Here is a 24,166-nt window from a genome sequence, read left to right on the forward strand (position 1 = left end):
TGGTAGTCCTACTCAGAGTAGACCCATTGCAGTTAGTGGACATGACTAACTTAGGCTCCTTAATTTCAGTGGGTCTCCTCCAAGTATAATTTAGTTGGATACAACCCACTGAAACGAATAAACCTAAGTTCCTCATACCCATTCATTTCAATGGGCCTTCCCCGAGTAGGACAAAGGATGAATACAACCAAAGCATTTTTTTTAAGTGTGCATTTTCATTAAGGAGAAAAAAGCGAGTGTTTGCAAGATGCGTGAGAGAGGCCACACCTTAAAGCTCTTCTTAGGTTTTAGATGCAATGCATATGGTTTCTGGAGTTCCCTAAGACTGGACAAGTTGGCCATCCCTGGTTGTTCCATAATCGTGAATGCAGAGAGAAATCTCACTGTGAGCCAATGGGTCCCTATCTGCTATATGTTGCTTCCTCTTATAAATACGCCTCTCATGTGGTGAAACCAGGGCTGTGGCTATAGAAGGAGGGGCTGTGAGGACCTCCTGAAGGATTTTGGAGGCCGCTTCCTAGATGCTCCACTTTTGTTTCAAAAATGTAAGTTTCTAGTGCTTTTACTTGTGGTGATATCAGGATAAGCATAAAGGCAGGATGCTACCCAATCGCTCGTAGAGGGGCAATGGGGACAAGGAGTTGAAGTTCCCGCCTTCCAGGGTGTTCTGGCCAATGAAAGCAAAGGAATTGTAACCACACCCCAAGTGTTAACTGCGTTTAAAAAATGTTAGATAGTTCAGGCTGCAATCTTCTACCTGGGAGCAATACCAACTGGGGTTACTTCCGAGTAGACATGTGTAGGACTGCACTGTATATTTTTAAAAAATGAAGTATGATTCAATAGCTTTTAGACATACCTGTAGGGATAAGGAAGGAATTTGATTCGGTTCGCATTTAAAGGCCATCCTCCTTCGCTCTTCCCAAAGCAATATGCGATCCAAAACACAGCCGTCCTTTGAAATTCACACTTGTCTGAATTCTGCAATGTGGTTCACCAACCAAGTAATGGGTACCAAAAAAAGCACACACTAGGGCAAACTCTATACTAAAAATGCATAAATCGGTGAAACATGCAAAATGTGTTATATCAGAGAAAATTGCTTGTAAAAATGTGTATAGTAGGTAAGAATGTATTAAAATGTGCATATTAGACGAAATTTGCACTAAAAGGCTATGGATTCTCATGAGGACTTGTTTCTTTTTAAAAAAATTGCAAACTGATGTGGAAATGCAAAGAACTGAACTTAAGACTGGAAAGAGGAGAAATTGAAATTAACAGATTTGCCCATCCCTATATACATAAATGTATATTCTGGCTTCACTAGAAAAGACAATAATGCTGGGGAAAACAGAAGGGAGTAGAAAAAGAGGAAGGCCAAACAAGAGATGGATTGAGTCCATCAAGAAAGCCACAGACCTGAACTTACAAGATCTGGACAGGGTGGTTCATGACAGATGCTCTTGGAGGTCACTGATTCATAGGGTCGCCATAAGTTGTAATCAACTTGAAGGCACATAACAACAATATTCTATCTGTTCTGCATCAATCCCACACATATCCGGAGGCACCACCACCACAAAATTCCAGCCTACAGGTCTGAGTGAAAGAGAGTTGCATCCCAATTATGTTCTCCTCAGAGGAGACCTGTTGAAATGAATGGATCTAAGTTCATTAATGTCAGTGGGTCTCCTCAGAGGAGAACTCTGCTGGATACAACTCATGGTGTCTTTTATTTTTTCTGTAGCCACAGCTAGAATTTCGCTTCAGTTTGCATTTCAAGTAGAATTTATCAAAGTCACAATTTCCAAAACAATATGGGAACCAAAACACAGCCATCCTTCAAAATTCACATTTATTAGAATTTTGGGATGCAGTTCGCCAACTAAACAACATGTACAAAAGTGCATCTGTTAGGGGAACGTGTGCATAAAATTGAACACATGAGTGAAAATAACATGCAAAAAGGCACTAAATGATGAGAAATGGCTTGCAAAAATGTGTAACTTTGTCAAAACCGCCTACAAAAATGTGTTTATTTGGGGAAATTTGCACCAAAATGGTGGAGAATTTTATGAGGATTTTTTAAAATAAAAGCTTGCAGATCGCTTTAGAAATGTAGAGAACTGAATTTAACATTGGAAAAATGAGGAACTGAGAGAACCGACACAGACAGGTCTTTCCATCCCTAGCCATAGCCCGCCACGTTAGGGGTACATTTGCAAGAGGAAGTAACAAACAGAGGGAACATAAAGATGGATGCATCTCCATGAGATTTTTCTGTAAATGATCATGCAAAGACACCCTCTGGACTTTTTCTCTCTTTTTGCATGTGACAGACATGATCCTTCAGCCCACAGTGGGCTTCTGAGCCAGACTTGTGGCAAACAAAGTATTTATGCTGCAGTTCACAAGTGGCCATGTTCTTACTTGTGTTCAGAGTTCAGAGGGGAGGGCTTCATACGTGAAGCTACCCCTAATTCCAAAAAACAAGACCCCAACCCCCAGTGAGCTGACCTCTTCTAGGCCAACATACCTGGTTATCAGGTTATCATATGGATGTACATGCTTGCTCGCTCTCTTCCTAATTTTTCTATTGTTTTTTTAATAACTCATCTGAAATAATTCCTTAACCCTATATTGTTTAGTTTTAATTTATTTGCACAATACAGAAGATGTATTCTAACTAAATTATTACATAAATATTGGAATTTATATTTTTCCACATTGGGTGGGGTTTTTGGATGGGTGCTCTTTCAACTCCCCTGGTCTCTGGGAGTTGAATTTGCAAAGCTGAAGTATGATGGATTTGAGGCCATGAGAACAAATGTTAGTTCCCCCCTCCCATTTTCCTTCGCCCTACCTCCATCCCCTGTCTCTCTCCCCCCCCCCCATAAAGAGGTGTTCTTGGACAGCCCAACCCAAATTCCAAATGTGCATGTCTGTCACAGCAGCTGGTTAACTCATGTTAACTGCTGCCACTGAGACTCGCATGGTGATATGATGCTATAACTGGTCATCTGGTTTGTTTTTGATCTATTTTGAGTGGCAGCCTGCAAAACACTCAAAGGTATCCCCATCCCACATGCAAGATCAGGGATAACACACACACACATTCCAAACTTATATTCAGGTCAGAAATGTGTGCAGCATCTTTTAGCCACAAAACGTTCTGACATTCTTTCTTGGATCTGAAATGACTGGAAGACTTCAGAGAGTAAAGGCCAAAGGCAAGTTCAAGGACTAGTCAAAATGGATGTGACGATGCTTCCATAGTACCCAGGTATGGAGACAAGCAATGGCCCTTTGTTTAGGTGGTATTTTATGTCAACAAATACTGGCTCAGCCCATCAACACAACTACCGAGCATGTAGCTTTGGTCTCTATCTCCCTCTCTCCCTGGAGCTGCTGATTCAGAATTCAGTAACTAGCATTCAGGACCATGGATGGTGATCCCGTAGCAAGCAAGTTGTCTCACCACTGGCTTGGAGCGCCCTCCAGGGCTTTATAGGCTGAGCTAGTAAGTTAAGAGGAAAGTCCCACCTTCCGAGGGCTGCTTCTAGCCAATTAAAGGGCTGACTGGCTTCCCTGCAGCGGTGTTTGGAGTTGCGGGGACTCCTCTGAGGGACGTTCATCAGGTTATTCCTGTTCCTGAGCTCATCTGACACCCATGGAAGAAGTCAGGTTCAGGGAACAGGTTGTCATCTCCAGTGCCACCAAACAGATCCCAAGTACATCTCCTCAGAGTTGAGGGCTTTGCATGCATGCACTACTAGTCCAGAACCATGACACTTCTGACCTTGATTGTTTTTTGTTCTTGGGAAATGGGTAGCAATCCTTCAACAAGGTGGCGGTAGAGCACACCGTTCCTCTGCCTGCTTCTGTCTGATGAGCAGCTTCTGCAGCCCCAACATTTTCTTCCTTTATTGTTAAGAACATAAGAACATAAGAAGAGCCTGCTGGATCAGGCCAGTGGCCCATCTAGTCCAGCATCCTGTTCTCACAGTGGCCAACCAGGTGCCTGGGGGAAGCCCGCAAGCAGGACCCGAGTGCAAGAACACTCTCCCCTCCTAAGGCTTCCGGCAACTGGTTTTCAGAAGCATGCTGCCTCTGACTAGGGTGGCAGAGCACAGCCATCATGGCTAGTAGCCATTGATAGCCCTGTCCTCCATGAATTTGTCTAATCTTCTTTTAAAGCCGTCCAAGCTGGTGGCCATGACTGCATCTTGTGCGAGCAAATTCCATAGTTTAACTATGCCATTGTTCCATGGTTTCACCCTGCCCTACAGTCCTGGATCCTCCTGGAGAATTAGGAGAATTTAAGACCCACATGTAGCAGTGCCACCGTTGTGACTGAAGGAGGATGTTGCCTCTGTTTATTGGGGGAATGGCAGTAAAATGGCAAATGCAATTCGATGCAGGCAAGTGTAAAATGACGCACGTTGGGGTTTGGCAGAGGAGAGGAATGAGTCAAATGAACAGAGAGCTCCGAACAACGGAACATGCCCAGCATTCGGTGGGGGAAAAAAAGAAACGAGAAGTGGGGTTCCTAACCCATAGGTCCAACTTTGGTACCAAGATGAGAAATTCAGGTGAGGAGAATTTCAAAATCGTCTCTCCTTCTGGCAGGACTGTGGTAGTGTGTCACACTGATCGGTCAGGGTGTGGGCATCCCGCTGAGAGATCACAAATCCTGTTCCCCAACAACAAACCATAAGCCAGGTCAGGGAACAAGAAAATTCCCCCCCCACACACACACACACACTTGAAATGGGGATGTGTGAACTGGAAATGTGAGGGGGAGAAACCAGGATGCTAGAAAAATATGTTTTATTCGTAATCCAAACCCGACGCATTTCAGCCTTGTATATTTAGACTTTCATCAGGGGAGTAACGGCTGATGTACAATATCTTCCAATGAGCAAAACTGCTTTCACCAATACAAACGCCACGTATTTTTCTAGCATCCTGGTTTCTCCCCCTCACATTTCCGGTTTTAGATGCTAGCCACTTTCTTTTGCTGTGTGAACTGGGCCACATTCCTTCATGGGCAGCCTTCTCAGGGCTGCATGCCAGTCGTAGGCGAGGCCAGCGGCAACAGATGCGACACTTCCCTTTTACATTTCAGCCACACAAAAGCCAGAGGTTTCTACACAGGTGAGGAGTACGGCCTTGGAGAGAGGCCGAGTGGGGAGCTACATTCGGCCTGTGGGCCAGAGGTTGCCCACTCCTGCTCAAACGGCTGCTTCTCACATTTAAAGTTTCAAGATGCCAGGACTGAACCAGTGTGGGATCTTGTCCACACCATTCCTTCTCAGTATATTGCAGTCAGCCAGGCTGCGTTGTCAGCCCCTGAGCAACCGAGGCACCAGCAATGGGGCAAAATGTGGTTTTAAAGGGTTAAGGCACAGGTTTTTTCCACATCATTTGCAAGACTGGACACGGAGGCCAAGGGACTTAAGTCTGCCTGGAATGATCCAGGAGCTGCTCCTATGACTCTCAGATAGGAGGGGACAGGGTGTGGCAAGGAAGAGGCACTCAGATACACATTTATCCCTCCTCACACTCCAAACCCAGCATTTAAAAACAAGTTCCAGGGCTTTTTTTTCCCCATGGCTGTTTCTTGTCAGCACAACTGATCGTATCATTCCTTCTCACCACTGTGCTGACCTTCTCACATGACTGCACTGCTTGTGGGTGTGCAACAGCTAGGGATGGTGAAGACATTCAATTCAGTACACATCTAAAGGCGAGCCTACCTGACTGGTGCTTTCTGGGGGAAAGACGCAAAAGGAAACACAGCCATCCTTAGAAATTTGCACTTCTCTGAATTTTCCCATGCAGTTCTCCAGGCAAGTAATGGGTACAAAAATGCACTGGCTAAGGCTAAGCATGCAAAAGAAAAGGCATACTTTTGTGAAAATAACATTAAAAATGCATTATATGGGGGGGGAATCACAGTTCAAAAAATGTGTGTATTAGGCAAAATTGCATACAAAAATGTGTATATTAGGAGAAATTCACACTAAAATGCCAGTGAATTTTCACAAGGTCATTAGATAGATAGATAGATAGATAGATAGATAGATAGATAGATAGATAGATAGATAGATAGATAGATAGATAGATAGATAGATAGATAGATAGACAGACAGACAGACAGACAGACAGATAGATAAGACATTTTTGAAAGGAACAAACAGAACTTCACTCAAGCTTTCTCTGGATCCCTATAAGAATTCCGTTAATCACCTAAAAATATATACATGTAATTGTGATTTACAAAACAGAGGTTTTTATTGTATTACCAAAACGTTTCGGCTTCCGCCTTCATCAGCTGCTAACATACAAATGCTGTTACCAAGGTGGCAGTTATAGAGCTTTGAGGATGGAATGCTCACAGGGGCTTCATTTGCAGAAGCTAAGTAGTGGTGGTACTGTCCTCCAGGTTCAGGCCGTGTGGTGCCAATGTGTCCAGAGAGTAAATCCAAAAGTTCTCCCTTTTAGTCAATGCTGCTGGATCTGCTGGCATCTCTATCGCTGTTATGGAAAAGTCCAACAGGCTGTGGCCCTCAATGTTAAAATGCTTTGCAACTGGTTGCTCCACTTTTTTTGTCAAAATTGCCGACTTGTGGTTCCTGAAGCACGTGCGTAGGTCAGTTGTGGTCTTTCCTATATATTGGATATGACATCCTGATCTTTTGCACTTGATGATGTAAGCATTTGTATGTTGGCAGCTGATGAAGGCAGAAGCTGAAACGTTTTGTTAATATAATAAAAAACTCTGTTTGGTTAATCACAATTATGCTCATATATATATATTAGGTGATTAACGGAATCCTTATAGGGATCCAGAGCAAGCTTGAGTGAAGTTCTGTTTGTTGCTTTCTAAACTGTCTTATCTATCTATCTATCTATCTATCTATCTATCTATCTATCTATCTATCTATCTATCTATCTATCTATCTATCTATCTATCTATCTATCTATCTATCTATCTATCTGTGCAAACTAACATGGAAATGTGGAGAACTGAATTTAAGACTGGAAAAATGAGGCATTGAAAAGGTTCGGCTATTCCTGGCAATGGCACCATTATTGCCCACGATTTCAAATCTGCTCTGAGTCTGTCCCTAAGGACAGCAGGCAGGGGGCATCTCCCACACACCCCAAAATCCCAAAGCATCAAAGCACCCAGGGAAAGGAAAACACATTGCCACACACCTACCACCCTATCAGTGCTAAACAACTTTTTTTTCCCCCAGACATAAAAGCCAGAATGCAAATGCAGATCTGTGGGCCCTGAAAGAACAGCATCACATCAACATGGTACCCGTTTGTGGGCTGCTGTGTGAAGACACAGCTTTGTGCAGGGATGTGGAACTGGACCTGACTGGCGGGCAGGATCCTTAGCTCCCTCACTTCCTGCAAGCCAACCACAGCATCAGGGGCCCAAGCAGTCAGTCAGCTGATTGTCAGGGTTTGCAAAGGGCTGCAATCAGCACTGTGCAAGCCTCCGCTGATGTGCGCCTGAGGCTTTTGCAAGCCCTTTGCACATGACTTTGCAGGTGCCACTGATCAGCAGTGCCTGGAAACCCCTTTGTTCCAATCACATTTTTACTTGCCCCACACCTGACACCTCTACTTCAACAGGGATAGCACATGTGGGCATGGTTTTGCCAAAATGGCTTCATCAGCCCAAAGGGGAGGCCTGCTGAGCCTTTACACCCATGAGCTGAAAGAGTTCCCCACTGCTGGTTTAGGGCCTCCATCAGGCCCCCAACTTCACCCCAAATCCCAGGGGACCTAAGTTGTTTCCAAAATCACATGAGCTGGGCCTGGGACGCAGGCAAAGGGATCTTAAGCACAATGGACAGTCATTGGCCCAGTCTGTGAGCCATCAGGTATAGAAATGAGTTAAGTGGGTGAAGCTAACCTTGACGGCAAATGCAAAATATTACTTGATTCAAAAACATTTTTTTTAAAAGTTGCTAGCCAAGGATCTAGAGATCCACATTGGAACTGCTGGCCCTGGAGCCTTTAGATTTGGACTCTACCCCTCCTGGGGGAAGATGTTTGAAAATTCCCTGGGCTGCAAAGACCTCCCAGGCTAGAGTGCCACTCACCTAAGCAGCTCGTTCTTTCCCGTGCCCTGGAAGGACTACAGGTATTTCCAGGTCAAGCTTCCAATTTGCCTGGGCAATAGCCAGTGTTGATCGTGTCAACCAGATCTCATTCTTAACATAGACCCTTCTGGCGTCCCGCACCTGCTTAGTAGGGACCAACTCTCCTCCACTCAATGCAAAACAGAACGAGCCACCCAAACATAGAATCATAGAATAGTAGAGTTGGAAGGGGCCTATAAGGCCATCAAGTCCAACCCCCTGCACAATACAGGAATCCAAATCAAAGCATTCCTGACAGATGGCTGTCCAGCTGCCTCTTGAATACCTCCAGTGTCGGAGAGCCCGCTACCTCTCTAGGTAATTGATTCCATTGTCGTATGGCTCTAACAGTTAGGATGTTGTTGCTGACATTCAGCTGAAATCTGGCTTCCTGCAACTTGAGCCCATTATTCCATGTCCTGCACTCTGGGACGATCGAGAAGCGTTCCTGGCCCTCCTCTATGTGACAACCTTTCATGTACTTGAAGCGTGCTATCATATCTCCCCCCAGTCTTCTCTTCTCCAGGCTAAACATGCCCAGTTCTTTCACTCTGTCCTTACAGGGCTTGGATTCCAGTCCCCTGATCATTCTTGTTGCCCTCCTCTGAACCTGTTTCCAGTTTGTCTGCATCCTTCTTGAAGTGCGGAGATCAGAACTGGACGCAGTATTCAAGATGAGGCCTAACCAGTGCTGAATTGACATTTTGGAAACTCTTCTCAAAAACAAAAAGAACCAAGCTAGTCTGGGTTTTCCCCCTTGAAATTTGGAAACCACATTATACCCCAGATGACATCAGGAAGATAACAGCGCTCAGTTAGCATTCTCTGTGAGCCCCCAAACCCTAGCCATAAGCCCCTGGGCCTTGCCCCACTGCCTCCAAACCTTGCCTAGCAAAGGCGTCTCTGAGAGGCCTCTATTTGGCCCTAGTTACCTGGACATCAGAATCGCAACACCCCTGGTGCATGTAGTTCTCCAGGATGCCCAACAGGGACACCAGATGCCTTGGGAACTACCTGACCCAGGATGCCTGCAACATATTGAGGTGAATCCCCCAGGGCAACCCAACATCTTTGGAAGTAGTTCCCAGGGCACCTGACATCCTGGCTCCTGCATGCCTTCGATATCCTTGTTGATCTGTGCATGCCAAGAAGTTTGGTTTATTTTCCCATCTGGAGAAGATCCGCCCTGGGGCATTGCACTCAGTTCATCATGTGGCTGAACAGTAGAAGCTGGAGAGTTTTGTATATGGACTTGGGTAACATTGACGCATTTGCGTCCCACTTGCCAGTTCCAGGCTGTCAGCAACTGGGCATCACAACAGACACACGGCTCCCTCCCCATACAAGTAGCACACACGTCTCTGGCAGTAAGATTTCGCCTTGCTGCACAATGAACTAATTTTAGCAAAACTCAGGAGTGGCTCTCAGAAGAACATGCCCTTACCCTGAAAATGTGATGTGAGAAGCAGAGTTCTAATTAAGGGGCCACAGCCTATGGTACTTGAACCCATGCTTAAGGAGACGTTCTTGATGCCAACCTCAGGTGGGCTTGCCACCTGCAGAGGGGAGATGTTCTGACGGATGGTTACTATGTGAGGGAGCCTCTACTGGTCTCATACAGATTTCGTTCAACTCATACAGGAATTTCCCCGGAGGATTGTACCCAGAGATGAATACACTGCGATTCTGGGCCTACACCACAACTCGCCAAAGCTATGAATGTGCCAAGAAACTCTTACCTTTTTTTTTTTAAGCTTCTGGACCTTATGATGATGAAAATAATCTTGAAAATATGGAGCAGCGGCTGACTGAATCTCGGAAGGGGCCAGGGGCTTAGGAGAAGCGCTATGCATAGGCTTCTATGCTCCTCCCCAAAGGAGCTGAAACAGAATACAATTATGCAAGGTCAGTAAAGATGTACAAATAATCTTCAACTTGGTCCTTCTTATGGGTCATATACACATGCACAGACATGCCAGCATAGGCAGGGCATTGCCTGCCCTCAGGAACCCTGGAGACTGTTTACCATCTCAGCTTCCTTTAATGCAGACCCATTTTGTTGACATGAAAACCCATCCATTTCTCTCTCTGCACCAGCAAGATCTCACAAATGTGACAATGGGCCATTGCTTCTGTTGGTCAAGCATTTCTGCAAGCAGATCTTTTCTGACACTGTCATCAACCCAGGTTCTTCTAAATCCTGGGGAGGGAGCAACAGTGGCAGGGAAAGACACTTTTTTGGGATGCTGCCTTTTGCCAAGGCTTCAGTAGCAACTACACCCCGCCCTCAAAAAAGCTTCTGAAGATGCTTTCAAAAACCTCCCTTCCCTTTCCAGGAGCCAAGACCACTTTTCCAACAAATAGGCAGCTAACCAAACCCAGCGTGTTGTAAATTTAACAAATGTCGTTTGACTCTCTTAATACTAGTGGAAGGCAATCGATTCTAGGGTGCTGGGCTGGTTTTCGGGAATTCTGATTTGTGAACCCTGTTTGGAAAAGGGAGATCTTGTCTTCAGATTGGTAAGAGCAGCACACAAAGATTCGGCTACTTGGAGCAATTTGGAGACTAAAATAGGTACTGTCAGCCAGTGCTTGTGTGGACATAGGGTATCTTAGAGCCATACCAGATGTGATGTTGATTACAATTGACATGGACGTTCCTTGGTTATGTAAAATTGCAGTTGTGGGGAAGCCATAGGGGTGCGGAAGAGGAGTTTAACTCTTTCTGTCCCCCTGCCATGATCCTGACAAGAATAGCCTCCCGAAAGCTGCTATTGACATTTCAAAGGAAGTTCCCATCAGCACCAATTATACGAAGGGGCAAACATTTCTGAGTGGATCACTTCTGCACAATGGGCTATACATTCCCTCCCTCTGCCCTCCTCTCCACCCCATTTTCCCTTGTAATCAGAGTTTAAAATCCAAACCGCAAAACGTTTAGAATATAAGACATTCATTCCCTTTTTCCATTTTTGTTTTTTTCTCTCTCGCTCTCTTTACCTTTTTTCCTTTTTTTTGTCAATTAGGAAATAATCCTTTTAAAAGCGAAACTAAGAAGGTGATTTATTTAAAAGAGTACTACCGTAAAATAGCTTATGAATTATGGGTAACATTAGATTTACCTTTCTTTTTCCCCCACTCCTCCCACATGTGTGGGGGGGAAACAATTCCTTGAAGGCATGGATGCAAATATGAAAATATTAAAAAAAAAAACCACAACAACTACTAAATAAAGCTTATTTTAAAGTACATTTTGTTGTGCGCGATGTGATTGTTTGCTCATCTTTGGATGCCGGAGCCGAGAATGACTGAAGCGCTTAGAAGATGAACGAAGAATGTCTAATTTCTATGGGCATTTTTGCCATACAAAAAAGATGGGGCAATCCACTGGTCCAGATTTCTTACCCACCACCATAATGATCTAAAAACCCAAGATTAAAATAAGAAGCAACAACTGACAATCACAATAACGGGGTGGGTCCTAAAAATAAATGTCTTGGGTGTCAAAAACCAGGGCAAAGAAGTGTGACTTGAGCATATGACGGAAAGCTATAAAATGAAGGTATCAGACATACCTCTGTGGGAAGGGAATTCCACAGCTTAGGGGGCTGACCTAGAGAAAGCCCTCTCCCGGGCTGCCACCCCAAACGTGGACCTGCCACAAGGCCCCTCTCTGCTGATCTTAACACCTAAGAGCCTCTTAGTTTAGATCAGGGATTGCAAAGTATTATCTGCAGACCACCAAGGAGATCCATTCAGGTGGTCCATGGCACGTCTGTACCGATACAATTAGAAATCACCCAGCACCCAGCACAGCGTGCTCCAATTGCTGCACATCAGGTGGAAAAAATCATTAAGTGGTTCCCCAAGACCCCCAGCAATTTTGGAACGGTCCGTGTCGAAATAAGTTTGGGAATCGCTGGTTTAGATGGCCACCATGAAGCCGCTGCTAATTAGACAGAGAAGGCCTTCTGCTCAGTCAGTGGCAAAATCAGGAGCATGATAGTTGCAGCGGCAGATATCAGCCTGTTGCAAGGGACCAATGCTTCCGCAGAGCCCCTGACAATTCTCTGCCGCCCACCACGAATCACGAGGTTGCTCACTGGCCACACTTCTAGAATGTGCCTATGCGGCATGTCCTCAACGAGGGATTGTGGCCCTCCAGCTGTCGTTGGACTCCAATCAGCCTCAGCCAGCATGGCCGATAGTTTAGATGTCACGGATGCTGAAAAACCATTCGTCAGCCATAAACATTGGGGATCAGGAGAGAACAATGATCTTATAGCAATGGCCTAAGAATAATGGGTTGCATCCAGCTGTCCTGCTCAGAGTAGCCTCGTTTAAATTAATGAACCGAAGTCTGTTAACTTCAGTGGGCCTATGCCGAGTAGGACTAACAATGAATGCACCCCGATATTAACATTAATAATTGATTAATGATCATTTTAAAAAAATTGCTTTGTCATAAGAACGTAAGAAGAGCCTTGCTCCGTCAGGTCAAAGGCCCATCTGTTTCTAATTCTGTCAGCCAGCCTTCTCCAACCAGGTGCCCTCCAAATGGTGCAGGACTCCCAACTCCCATCACCCTCGGCCAGCACGACTAACAGCCAGGGATGATGGGAGTTGCAATCTAACACCATCTGGGGGAGGTGTGCCAGGACCATTGGCCATGCTGCCTGCACTGCTCGGGACACAGGCTAATTGGCCCCATGGCATCACCATATAGACGCCGCTCTGTTGTGACCCCGGTATTTAGCGGTGATCTGGGCACAGAGTCGAAGGCTGCAAGGGCACTGGATGAGGAGTCAGGGCAGGGCACCAAGAGGGAGGCTGTGGAACAGAGGGGGAGGAGTGCCCATCTCCAGGCCGGAGGGTTGGCCCTTTAATTTTATTTTATTTTTATTTTATTTTATTTTATTAAATGTATATACCGCCCCATAGCCGAAGCTCTCTGGGCGGTTCACAACAGTCATACATGAAATACAATAAACCACATATTTAGACAATTTAAAACATCTTTAAAATTTTTAAATTCTTAAAAAAGTTAAAAAACAATTTTAACACATACTAAAATGCCTGGGAGAAGAGGAGGCTCTGGAGTTCCCTACAAGGGGGTGGAACCTGGAGGAAGCAGTCTGCAAGCAGAGGCTTCAAAGGCCCTAGTCTGCTCCCAACCTTTTTTGGAGCAAGCTGCTCTCTTAGAGCTGCCTGTAGTCCAGCAATGCCCTGCAGTAGTGTTGTGGCAAACTCAGAAGTGCAGGGTCCTTTCACGATAGTCACAGCCATGCATGTCCCTCTTTTTAAGCTGCTAGGTTGAGAATGACATCTCTGTTAATGCCTTCGCACACAACAACAGACATCCCTAGGAGCCGATAAGCATGATAGAGGTGAGTGTCAGCTACTAAGAAGAGTCTTCTCAGTGGCTGACTCACCTCCTTTCACTCTGACTGGATACAATCAGCAGGAAACAAGGAAGCATGTTAGAAGACTCTTCTCAGTGGCTAACACTCCCCTTTCATGCTGACTGGCTCACCTCCTTTCACTCTGATTGGGTACAATCAGCAGGAATGGACAAGGAAGCATGTTAGAAGACTTTTCCCTTTTTTAATCATGACGGGAATGTGTTAGCCACTGAGAAGTGTCTTCTTAGCAGCTAACACTCTTCGATTTCATGCTGACTGGCTCCTAGGGACGTCTGTTGTTGTAGGAGAAGGCATTAACACGGACCTCATCCTCAACCCAGCAGCAACAAAAGGGTGTGTGTGGTTGTGACTATTGTGAAGGGATATACTTCTGAATTTGCCACTTTCCTGCTGATTATAGCCAATCAGAGTGAAAGGAGGTGAGTAAGCCACTGAGAAGACTCTTCTTAGCAGTTAACACTCTTCGATTTCATGCTGACTGGCTCCTAGGGACGTCTGTTGTTGTAGAAGAAGGCATTAACACAAACCTCATCCTCAACCCAGTAGCAACAAAAGGGTGTGTGTGGTTGTGACTATTGTGAAGGGATATACTTCTGAATTTGCCACTACACAACTGGATTAAACAAATTCATGGCGCGAAAAAGGCTCTCGGTGGCTACTAGCCACCATGGTTATTTTCCACCTCTTCTGTCAATGGTAGTAGGTTTCTAAATACCAGTTGGTGGAAACCACAGGAGGGGAGCATTGCTGTTGTGCTCAGGCCCCACTTGCGGGCTTCCCTTTTAGACCATCTGGCTGGCCACTGCGAGAACAGGTTGCTGGACTAGAGGGGCCACTGCCCTGAGCCAGCAAGGCTCTTCTTACGTTCTCACAAAGAAATTCTAAAGCGCCCTATGAGTGCAATGGAAAATCAGAAGCCTCTTTTGGGGGGGGGAATGTTTTGAGAAACCAGAGAGCAGGTCTTAGCACAGTACTCGCTTAAACCCAGGACTGTCTGCACGCACAGCATCATATGACCTGGCATTGAGCCAAGGCTGTTCTTGGGGGGAAATGATAATAAGCCCAGATTCCACTAATCTAGGTTTCACAGGGTGTTGAGAGCAGAAATTTTAAAACTAGGTTTCCTATCTGAGAGGAGGATTGCCCTCATTCTAGCAGGGGCTATAATTGTGCTTTTCTAATGACACAGGTCAGGCTGCAGAAGAGCTGAGATGCTCTTTAAGTCGGTTTGATGGGTGCCTCACATCGTAGAGGCCTCTTCCAAAGCAGCATGTTTCAGGTGACCATTGGCTAAGCCCTTAAGTAGGCAAATGTTTCCTACTTGCCCGAAAGAATTAATTTCAACACATGCTGTCGCTTCTGCAGCTCCAGTGAGCTTATTTATTACACTTGTGCCCACTTTTCCTCTAAAGAGCTCAAAGGCCCCCCTCCATTTTCCTCCTTGCAACAACCCTGTGAGGGACATCAGGCTGCGAGGGACTGGCACAAGATTGCCAAGTCAACTTCATGACTGAGTGAGGGATTTTAATCCAGGCTTCCCTGCTCCTGGTCTAGTACTCTAAGCACTGCACCACACTGCCCCTCAATTCTATTTTTGGGGTGCTCCTCTGGGGTGCAGTGAGGGCACCATCTTCTGTTGAGTGCTATGTTGAATTGTTTATAATGGCTATTTCTAAGTGAGGCAGGCACATCTTTTCCTCTGCTATAGCCTAATGGAATTATGGCTATTGAGAGATGTCACTGAAAAGAACAAAGTGGAGATTTTAGAACTATAGATACAAGTTTACATAGACTGAATCAATAAATCAAATAAAACTCATACATTCATCACCTAAGCTTTCTTGAACAGAGTGACAGCCCTAGCAAATGGGGATTGGGAATGCAAGATGGTGTTGATTTCCATTGCACCCCATATTCATCACATGCACTGCTGTTTCTGTTACGCTGCAGTTTGGCTTCTGACCAAAAAAAAGCTGTTATTTGTCCGATATATGGCAAAATGGTAATTATGTAACTACTAGGGGCTGCCACCTCTGCTCGCTTCGCTCTCACCAGCCCCGCCTACTGTCACCAAAGCTCCCCCCTCCCCCTACAAAGGCAGCAAAACATGCCCCCTCCCCCCAAAGCCAAAGCTGCCCCTGCCCCCCCCCACATAGACCATCCAATTTGCCCCCCCACAGGGCGCCAGAGCCCTCCCCCTTTTGTAAGTGTGACACTTACAGAAACATAATACATAAAGAAAAACATATTATTAAAAAGTATTATAATATAAACATTACATTGTTCCACACCATTCCTTTAATTGCAACGGTATTGCAATGCGAAGCAGTGGCGGGCGAGCATCATCAATTCCATATCGTCCAAGGACCGAACAGGACAACAAATACCGACTGTATTGGCTGGATTGATTTCTGCGTAGAACACGAGATGAGTAAGTGAACATTGGCCAAATTCATCTCCCGTGGGGGTGGATAGGGCCATAGGTAGCTCAGCGGTCAAGCACCGGCTCTGCAGGCAAAAGGTTCCATCCCCGGCAACTAACCGGATGCAAGAGACCCTGACTGACATCCTGGAGTGCTGCTGCCAGTCAGTGTAGACAGTGCTGAGCTAGATGGGCTACTATGTCCGAGAACTGGTCCGTTTTGCTCAGTATTTTCAACACTGACAGGCAATGGCTCTTCAGGGTTTTCACAAAGATGGCAGCCTCAACACCGCCTGGTGAAATTGAGCACTGAACCTTGGAACTTTCTGCATGCAAAGCAGATGTGCAGCCACTGAGCTCCAGAAGTTCCCCTTCAAGACTGGTTCCGGCAACAGCCCTGCCACTTCTCCTGTTCTAGAGAGAAATATAGACGCTCTCTGTACTGTTCTGTTTCCACTCGGGGGAAATATCACATCCTCCAGCGAAGTTGATGTGGACAATCATTTTCACAGCTAGGGAAACGGAAGACCTTCTGCTCCTTGCCTGAGGCAGACCTTGCCCTTGTCGACCAGAAATCAGTGCCAGTTCTAGGCATAGTTTGCCCCTGCCAGCAACTAACATGTGATAAACAGAGACTAATGTTGCGCTGAAAAAAATTCTTCTGATTTTTTTTTACCATTCTCCATCAATTATGAGGGGGGGGATGCATTCAAAAATAAAATTCTTGCAAGACACCCCAATCTCCAAGTGGGTCCCTGCGCTTACCCAGGGTTTGGTTTCCTTGGAAAGAAGGTCAGCAGAGACTGTAGCGTCTTTTAGGAAATAGGGTTTATTTTTTTACACACATCCCAACCTGAGCTTAAGATGGAGGGGTTTAAAGCATCAGCAGTCCAGTATCTTGCTTCTCCATCAGGATGACAGGAGGCATCCTCAAGCCACGGTGCAGGGAGCCAGTTTCTCTGCCTGTCTCCAGTTTCCAGCCTTTCCTCAAACTCAACTCATCTCTCTCCATTCCCAGACTGAATAGAGCAGCCTTTCCCAACCAGTGTGCCTCCGGATGTTGTTGGACCACAACTCCCATCTTCCTGACCATTGGCAATGCTAGCTGAGGCTGGTGGGAGTTGTGGTCCAACAACATCCGGAGGCACACTAGTTGGGAAAGGCTGGAATAGAGGAAACAAATTCAGAGAAGACTGGAGTATCAACAGATGCTAGCCATGATGGCACATGTTCTACCGCTGTCAGAGGAAATATGCCTCCAGATGCCAGCAGGGAGAGTGCTGCTGCGCTCAGGTCCTCTTTGCGGGCTTCCATGGGCATCCGGTTGGCCACGATGAGGGCAGAATGATGGTAGATGGGCCACTGGCCTGATCCAGCAGGCTGTTCTTCTTCTATCATCCAATGAGCACATTCCACTCCTGGGAAGAGGAAGGTAATCCACTTCTCTCAGAAGGATCTTCCACCGTTAGCTCCTGTGGCAACACATCACCTTCACTTGGCCAACTATTTTACATAGTGAAGCCAGGCCTGTTTGGCAGGTTTGAGCATTTGGGTCTCTCGTCTAGACGCTAACCCATACCACCACAAAAATCACTGAGTTGTATGGGACTTGAGGTCATCCAGCTGAACCCTCAATCCTATTACAATATCAATAACTAGGAATCCTTGTAAATGAATCTCCATGTTCAGAAGCAATCTACCTCTGAATACCAGTTGTGGGGGAGTAACAAAGGGGGAGTATTGCTTTTATGCCCTGCTTTATAGGTTTCCTGGAAGCATGTGGCATCTACTCTGGGTAGGATGCTGAACCAGATAGACCTTTGGTCTGATCCAGCAGGGCTCTTCTTATGAAGCAGATTGCCATCCCCTTTTCTTAGTATCTGGCAACCAGACATAAGCAAAATTCACATAGCCACATAGAACATCCACATGCAGAGGCAGTATATCTGTGATCAAAATAATTATAATTATGAGCTGCATCCAATGTTAGTCCTTCTCAGAGTAGACCCATTGACGTTAATGGACATTACTTAGGCCCATCAATTTCAATGGGTCTGCTCCAAGCAGGACTTAATTGGATACAACTCAATAGAATTATAATAAAGACTGAAAATTCCTGGACCAACAAGCTGGGACTGATGAGAGTTACAACCCTGAACATCTGAAGGGCGCCAGGTTTGTGAAGACTGTCTAAAACCGACAATCTATGGTAGCAGAGTAACCTTTTTCTCTGTTTAATCAACTGCATTTTTTATTCAGCCAATGAAGAGTCACGAGTGACCCCAAAACTTGCAGACTCTGACCCAAGGACCAAATCTGAGGCCAAATCTTTGCGCTGTGAGTCACACTGATTCTCTGTAAATGCTGGTTTATAGGCACCGTGGTTGATAAAGGATTTCTCTGGGTGATGAAATTGTGTTGTCTTTTGGCAAACTAGCCTTGGTAATCATTTTTAGTGATGTTGTCCTGACATCTAGTGGCCAGCATCTGTACTGCTACTGTGGAGTCAGCCTAGCATAGGAACGATCATTCTCTGCTTCATGACTGGCAATGTACGTATGCGAGCAAGCCACCGTAGATCTAAAGCCACAAGCAGAACTATCGTGCTTTGCCCACACGCTAACACCATAAGGTTCTTAGAGTGGTTAGATGAAGGAAAGGGAAGAACTTGCCTTGTACTGAATCAGACCATTGGCCCATCAACTGGACCACTTTGTGCTTCTTTGCACAAAAACGCAACAATACATTTTTGTATGGTTTTTTAAATTTTACTAATAAATGCATTTTCACGCACACATTCCCTAATGCACACTTTTTTGTACGCAGTTTTTGGGTGGAGAACTGCATCACAAAAGCACATTTTGAAGGACACCAGTAGTTTGGTCCTCGCACCGTTTTGGGAAGTGCATATTCAGTGAGTTTGCATTAAAATGTGCACCAAAACAAATTTCTCCCCAGTCTGCAGTCCTCTCCTGAGCATTATGCTCGATGACAAACTGAGGTTTGCATCTGTATGGTGCTGAATAAAATGATTTTGAAGATGGACCCAAAGTGATTTTAGCAGTCACAATATACGTCTGCGCAGGTGCCAGGTAGACCTCTCCTGCCAAATTCCACTGTACTTACAATCCATCTGCCTTTAAACTGTACACATTTAAATTGTATATGCTTTGTCCACACTTGCTATGTAAAGCATGCACTCTTAAATGTAAAACATGCACTTCCTAATGCATTCATCCATAATACTATACATTTTATATCCATCTTTTATGTAAAATATGTATTTTTGTGTGCACTCTTTCCTCACTGAAATTGCATCACAAAACCTGGAGAAGTGCATCGTGCTGTTGGGATTTGCATTCTGATCCGCAAGAGAGATCAAGAGTGTAAGATCAGGACTAAACGAATTCTCCCCCCCTCCCTGATCCTGATAACAGTGAAAATACTTGCCCGCCTTGCAGGGCTATTGTAATGATGACTGAGATAACGGAAGTGAAGTGCTCTAGAAAGGCACTCTAGGAACATAGGAAGCTACCCGATACTGAGTCAGACCACTGGTCTACCTAGCTCAGTATTGTCTACACTGACTGGCAGCGGCTCTCCAGGGTTTCAGACAGGGTGTCTGCCAGCCCTACCTGGAGATGCCTTTGGGGATTGAACCTGGGACCTTCTGCATGCAAAGCAACTTCCCTAAGACATAAGAAGCTGCCTTGTACTGAGTCAGACCATTGGGCCATCCAGCTCAGAATTGCCTACAGTGACTGGTGGTATTTCTCCAGACTTTCAGATGGGGGATAATCCCAGCCTTGCCTGGAGAAGCTAGGGACTGAAGCTGAGGCCTTTGGCATGCAAGGCAGATGGCCTTCCACTGAGCTAAGACCCTTCCCCTTAAAAGTTTACAGAAAGTTGTGGTGAACTGCAATTGCACAGCACTGAGGCCAAAAAAAAAAAAAACACCCTGGAAAGAAAAAAATAGACCAGTGGAGAATTCGCCTGTGCACCAGTTCCATTTCTCAACCAAACCCCAGTCATTTGGAAGCCCAAAATCTTGGAAGAAATCTTGGATGAGGAGAGTTTTGATAACATCCGTAGTTAGGAGCTGATCCCATGAAGTAACTTTGCCTGGGCCAATCTACTAACATCTGTGGGCTTGCAAGCAACATTCCCTGAACAGGTTCTCTACGCCAGCATCCCCCAACATGGTGCCTTCCAGGTGCTGTGGACTGCAGTTGCCATGTTGTCTGACCATTGGCAGTGCTGGCTGGAACTGATAGGCAGGCTGGCCCTAGGATAAGGAGTGCCCTGGACAAGGAGTGCCATTGGTGACCCCCCATGGTCAGCATGGCAAGGCCAACCAGACGGTTAATGGGTAGGGTTGCCAGGTCAGAAGCATCCCAAACCCTGGGATTTTGGGAGTGGGCCCTAGTGATGTCATAGAGGTGTGCCAGAGTTATTTATTTATTTTTATTTATTTTAATAATTTATACCCCGCCCTAGTTCATAGAATTCAGAGCGGCGAACAGTAACAATATCCAATACAATCTAAAATAACAATAATAAGAGTACAGTAACAACATTAAAAATCAATTAACTATTAAATGTTTAAAAGCTAAACGAAGCAAAAAAGTTTTTAACTGACGGAGAAAGTCCATGAGTGAAGAAGAAGGTCGGATCTCTGGTGGCAGATTATTCCATAGGATGGGCGCTATGGTCGAGAAAGCTTTGTTTCTAGTATTGGCACGGCGGATTATAAAGGTGGATGGGATGATGAGAGAGTGTTCGAAATGTATTCTTGTCGGTCGCTGAGGTTTAAATTCCAGAATACGATTTGATAAATATATTGGCGCTAAACCATTTAGAGCTTTAAAAGTTAATACTAAGATTTTAAACTGATGACGGAATGAGATCGGAAGCCAGTGAAGTTAATAAAGCAGAGGCGTGGTGTGTGTCTGTGGGCTTGCTCTGGTCAGCATTCTTGCCGTCGCGCTCTGTATCAGCTTAAGCGGGCGAAGTGATCTTGCAGATAGTCCAATATATAGGGAGTTGCAATAGTCCAGTCTTGAGGTCACAAGAGCCTGTGTCACTTGCTTCAAGTCCGACATCTCTAAAAAAGGATGGAGTTGACGGACTAGTTTTAATTGAGAGAAAGCACTTCTGGATACTGTTGCAATTTGAGGTTCAAGGGACAGAGCGGAATCTAAGATAATACCCAAACTCCGAACTTGAGATTTCAGAGGGAGTGGGACCCCGTCTAAGGTAAGTAGGCTTTTAATTTCATGAGACGGTTTTTGTCCAATTAACAGAACCTCTGTCTTCTCTGGATTAAGTTTTAATTTATTCCTATTAGTCCAGTTTTGTATGGCAACCAGGCATTGGTTTAGGGGACGAACCGCCTCTGTGGTATGTTATGTCATGGGGCAGGCCTAAGTGACGTCACAGAGCAGGCCCAACTGATGTCATTAAGCATGATACATTATGCATCAACCACAGTTGCTTGGTTCATACAAGTCAAACAAAAACATTTATCCAATTGGAAATTAAGATAAAAATCTTAGCTAAAAGATGGAGCCTAGGTAGGGAACGTTAAATCTAGCCAACTCGCTTTTGGCAAAAAGGGTTTAAGTGCCCTCAGGCCAGGCCAGTCACCAGGAGGCCACTGTAGGAAGAAAGGAGCCTAGTATTGTGGAGATGTTAGATGGGAGCACTCAGGAGTAAAGATGGATGTCCCCGAAGGGCTGCAATTCTAAACACACTCACTAAGGAACTAAGCCCCATAGAACTCAATAGGACTTACTTTTCAGTAGATATGGTTTGGATTGTGTTGTTGGTAAAGCTTGACTAGGGATCCTCTGCAAAGATATCCATATGCAAGCAGGGTTGGCAACCCCCCGCCTCGAATGCCCTGCCCCTGCATTTTAACATGGCTGCTCCTTCACTTCAGAAAGAAGTCTGAGAAATGAGTAGGAGTAAGAAGATTCTCTACTCTTTTCTGTCTCCCCTGTGGGCTGCTATAAACTCACTTTGACAGCCAACCCAATTCCAGTGAATACTAATTGACAGAGAGAAAGCACACATGATTTGGTCTGCCTTTACAGGCAGCAGCTTGGGAACAACAATTGCAGTCAGTATGTGAATTCTCTTTTACCACTTTGGCAAGAAACAGACCACCATACCGACAACAAGGTGCCTCATCAGTGAGTTTAAGGGGGCTGAGCAGAGCTCATGGAACCATTGTTGCTTCTATGGATGAAAGAGAGTGAGGTGAAAGGAAAATGAAATGCAAACAGAAAAAGAAAAAGACAGTGACGATTTCCTAAATGCAATACCATACCAACCACAACAAGACTGCTATGAGTAAGACAGAAAACTCAGCATCCCACAACCAGTCAGGATTCCTAACCAAAAATCAAAACTGAAAAAATCCTGGCAACCAGTCAGCCAAGGTCACAGAAGTCCCCATGTGGCACAACCTGACCCGGTGGCTGCAGTTAGTACAGAATACTGTGGCACGATTGCTGACATGAATGGGACCCTATCAGCACATAATACCTCTGCTCCAAAATCTGCACTTGTTGCTGATTTGCTGCTAACAAAACAGCAAGGAGAGAGGCACCCAAAAGTACCAGAAACAAGGAGGGGGGGGGACCCTTAAAGTACCTTGCCAGTGAAAAGTCAAAGGTGGAAATGAAAGATTCTCTACTCTTTTCTGTAGAGTAGGGATTACTGCCCTTTGTCAAGGGCATTCTGTAAAAGCAAACATATACACAGGCTTAAAATCAATTATCAATCATACCATAAATAATAACCAGTTTATACATTAATCTGTTAAAAATGAATAATCCCATAATACACTAAACACTGGCTGCAAAAGCTCTACTCAGTAAGGAAGAAAGAGGACAACTAAGAACAATAACACAAAATAAAACTGAACTTTAAAACTTCATCTCTGAATACAAAACAGAAAATACGAACACAAAATCTCTCCCCAAAAATTACCTGAACCGAGTGAAAAGGACAAACGAATGCAAAGGTAAAATATCTATCCCATGACACACATTGGTATCAAAGCAGTATCTCAAGCTTAGTATGTGGAATGAGACTGGCTTTAGGGGAAGGACAAAAAAAACTAAAAATGATAACAACATAAATAGACCAGCAGGCAAAAATCTTACAAAGCTATCTCTGTTGCAAATGCACCAAAAACTGTAAAAGGAATCAGCACACATGGTGCAAATACCATACAATTATCTCATCGGTGTACAGACATGTAAAATGCTAAGAGACAGCTGGCTCCTGGACCTGGATATAGGAAGAAAACCAATAGCACACAAAGAGAACAATCTGAAGGTACAGAAAATATGTGCCACTGGTCTTGATAGAAGGAAGGTTGACCCAAAAATGCAAGCAAATATACACATGGGTGACACATACAACTATTGACTGTCATGTAATTTGCACTAAGCTAGCAGAGAAAAAACTGCAGTCAAACAAACAACCTGGGTTTGAAAATTCTAAAACAACCTATATAATGGCTCTAGAAACAGAAAATTAAAGTACCTCAAGGAAGTTCAACGCTGCTGTCTTATCGGTATGGCCAGCTAGATCAGTTCTTATACACAGCTGGCTGCAAAACAGAGAGAGAGAGAGGAGCAGCTCCCACACCGTTGGAAATAACAGTGCACTAAAGGCAGAAGAGTTTTAGACATTCTTAAAGGTGTATGGTACTGCTCAAAATGTAAAAAGGTCTTGCAGATGAACTACAATAAGGGAGTTATCCCTAGATCTTTGTTGAGACCTGAGGGAGATACAGTTCTCAGCTGGAGGATTGGAAAAAGTTCTCTTTTCAACAAAATATCGTAATTGGTACAGTGTACTTTTTCTATGGCCCCAAAAAACCAGATGCTATTATGTTTTTTATCTATTTTTAACTCATTGTTAGTTTTATTATTTTGAATGTTTTTAAATACCTGTCTTTAACTGTTGCCAATAATTTTATTGTTTTAATTCTTTCTGTAAACCTCTTTGAGGTTTTTTACAATAAAGTGGTATATAAATGTTGTAATTAAAATATATAAATAAATTTTACAGTCACCGTGGCCCTTGGGTCTCTTTACATTTTGAGGAACAAAAGAATCTTCCTTATACCTACTCAGGCC

The 24,166-nt window shown here is 44.7% G+C and overlaps 1 long non-coding RNA gene across 1 annotated transcript in view; it reads right to left on the reverse strand.

Annotated features, from left to right (window-relative positions):
• LOC133372354 (uncharacterized) overlaps positions 1-23,635 on the reverse strand; it is a 29,070-nt gene extending 5,435 nt beyond the window's left edge. The window contains exons 1-2 of the long non-coding RNA XR_009759478.1: positions 23,568-23,635; positions 9,905-10,045 (exon numbers count right to left, since the gene is read on the reverse strand). This is a non-coding gene — a long non-coding RNA (uncharacterized LOC133372354). The remainder of the gene's footprint in view (positions 1-9,904; positions 10,046-23,567) is intronic.
• Between the last annotated feature and the right edge of the window lie 531 nt (positions 23,636-24,166).

The sequence above is a fragment of the Rhineura floridana genome, chromosome 18, assembly GCF_030035675.1.
Source record: "Rhineura floridana isolate rRhiFlo1 chromosome 18, rRhiFlo1.hap2, whole genome shotgun sequence".
Classification (NCBI taxonomy): domain Eukaryota; kingdom Metazoa; phylum Chordata; class Lepidosauria; order Squamata; family Rhineuridae; genus Rhineura; species Rhineura floridana.